A 2,657-nucleotide genomic window follows, 5' to 3' on the forward strand; every position below is an offset into this window, starting at 1 on the left:
TTCCTTAATCCTTAGTTGAACTGAGTTGATGAGGTGTCAGTTAATAAGCGACAATACTCAAGTGTATTCAAAAGGTCAGAGTTCAAAATGAGCCAAGAAAAGAGCCTATCCCGCCACTTCCAACCTGAAACGCTCATACAAGGCAGGGTGGATCCATTGCTCCAAAGTCAGGCCTCGTCAACTGTGTGTTGCACCTGAAAATCAAAATTCACCTGACTCGGCAAAGTTTTCCTTTCTGTTCTTGTCCGGTTTTCCTGTGTGAATTGTGTCTTTCTTTCTTCTGTTGTGGTTTTCTGCTGCTGAAGCCTATTTGCTTCAATGCCTGACATGAGTTTGACATTTAGTGAGTGTTGGGTGCAGCAGGCAATTATGTGATCTACTGTTACCTTTGTAACATCTTGAACCAGTCTGTTCATTCGCTACCAACCTCTAACGTAGCCAGGCGTTTTCATCCATACAACTGCTGCTCACCGGATATTTTTCTCGTTTCTTAGAATATTCTCTATAGGCACAAAAATACCACCAGCAGTATTATTTTTGCATTTTTACAAGGCATCGATTATCATTGCAGTATAATTTACAGGATAGCTTAAAGGTAAATAAATTATCTAAACCCAAGTATTCAGAAAGCTTGTGCAACCTGCTGCGGCTTCATCTCATACCAAAGCAGAGTCAGAGAATGAAACCAAAACAGCACCTCTCCCCACTCACCCCGTTCCTAACCCCACGTAAACAAACACACTCACCGGACACGTGCACAACGCTGCTGCAGTCAGCTCTGCCAGGAAAATTACAGCAGGACAGTCTGTCATTTAGTGATTAGAATGAGGAAGGCGTGATGCAGGACCTGACGGGGTAAGGAAAACAGCAGAGTCACGCCACAGGAGGGGAAGGGTTGCTGTGAAGCGAGGTATCTTACGCAAAGGGAAAGGAAAGGGAAACACATGGGGCCTCGTAAACAGAAACCATAAGGAATTATCTACTGTCTCATCTTATTGACGAGAAGACGGGCATTTGGGGGTTTGATGTCACATGAAAGCCGCATACGAGGAAGCAGAACTATAAAAAGTAGCAGTTTAAATACAGCGGATCAGAATAAAGGTAATAGGTGTGCGAGGCACTTTATGTTCCCTGTAAATGATACAAGGGATAAGCAGAGAGGGTTTGAGAAGTGGTGGAAGGGGGGTGGGGGGGCTCCGTCTCCCAGTGTGAGCCTGTGAGGGTGAAGGAGGAGGAGGAGGAAGAGGAGGACCAGGGAGGTGCTTGCGACATTCCACCCCTCCAAACCTGCTGGGCTGGTTTCTGGGTCATTAAAATTCTTCCTCTCCTCTCCAATGCCATGGTTTCTGCCCCGAGCGACATGCTGGCTCATGTCCACCTCCCTCTTGTCTACCTTCTCTCTCCATGTCTCTTATCTCCCTGCTGCAGAGCACGCTGCTGTCTCTTTGAATCCACAAGATTAATTTCTCTGAAACTTTTCTGCGGATTTCTTTCAGCCTGCATTGTTCCTGCCCAAGTCATTTCTTCCCTTCACTTGTATTTTTATGTGCACAGATTTGATACGATAATTCATCCTTGACAGCACACATCCAGACAGTCATCCCTTGTTTTTGTCTTCTTTTCATCAAAACGTCCTTTTTTTTTTTCTTCCGGCTCATTTTCCTCTCACTCTGTGTCTTTTTTTCTCTTTCCCCAGCAGATCTTGCTTGGCAGGGTCCTCAGGAGCGTCACTTTGGTTCAAATCAGAGATCATGAGGCAAACAAGGTAAACGTCAAACCTGGCTCAACTCCTCAACTCTTGTTAAGTTTGTTTTGCCTACAACAATAACCACAACAAAAAACACTCGTCACCATAAACAGAGTCAGGTCTTCAATTTTAACCGTCACCCACACAATATTTTTTTTTCTAAAAACAGCTGAGCCGCAGATAAAGTGGATTTAAATGACAAGATAAATGAAGTTTCCAAAGATGACTGCAAACACTGATTGAAGACTCTCTGTTGCAACACAACATGAGGAAGTTAGGCCTTAATTGTGAAATAGAAGGAAAATGACCATGTTTACTCTGAAATCTCTGTAATCAAATCCTACACAACAACTTGCTTTCAGTAAATGGTAATCAGAATCTACCTGTGTGCAATTTAATGTCAGCATAGCTGTTCTGTAAGAGAAGAACATGAGATAACATCAGTGAACAAACAGGATCACAACGACCATACAGCACACCAGAGAGGTCCAAGGATTAAGTCGCAGGAAAGTTTAAAGCAGGGTTATGAATATTGCTATAAAGCAATTGGAGATCTCATGCAGCGCTTTTGATTTCATCATCTGAAACAAGAGGCGGATGGACCAATGTCAGACTTGACAAAAAGAGCAAAAATAAAAGAAGGAGGAAACTCTGAAGGAGCTGCACAAGTGCATAGCTCAGGTGGGAGAATCTGTCATCAGGATAATTAGTTGTGCACTTCTGCATATCACATCAGGCCTTTATGGGGGAGTGGAAACCATTTTTTTATTCAACCCTTTCTTGCAAGTTCTTCCCATTACATTGTTTGCACTCATCTCTAGGGCTGTTGTAAACGAATATTTTAGTAATCGAGTAATCTATCGATTATTCTTACGATTAATCGAGTAATCGGATTAAAAAAAAATTATAA

The 2,657-nt window shown here is 42.8% G+C and overlaps 1 long non-coding RNA gene across 1 annotated transcript; it reads left to right on the plus strand.

The window, feature by feature from the left end:
• Nucleotides 1-1,118: 1,118 nt before the first annotated feature.
• On the plus strand, nucleotides 1,119-2,388 carry LOC148155808 (uncharacterized). The gene is made up of 2 exons (XR_015764974.1): nucleotides 1,119-1,765; nucleotides 1,917-2,388. It is a non-coding gene; the product is annotated as an uncharacterized LOC148155808 (long non-coding RNA).
• The last annotated feature ends 269 nt before the right edge of the window (nucleotides 2,389-2,657 follow it).

The sequence above is a fragment of the Poecilia mexicana genome, unplaced genomic scaffold (genome assembly GCF_051168715.1).
Source record: "Poecilia mexicana isolate PSO_F unplaced genomic scaffold, ASM5116871v1 scaffold_13, whole genome shotgun sequence".
Taxonomy (NCBI): Eukaryota; Metazoa; Chordata; class Actinopteri; order Cyprinodontiformes; family Poeciliidae; genus Poecilia; species Poecilia mexicana.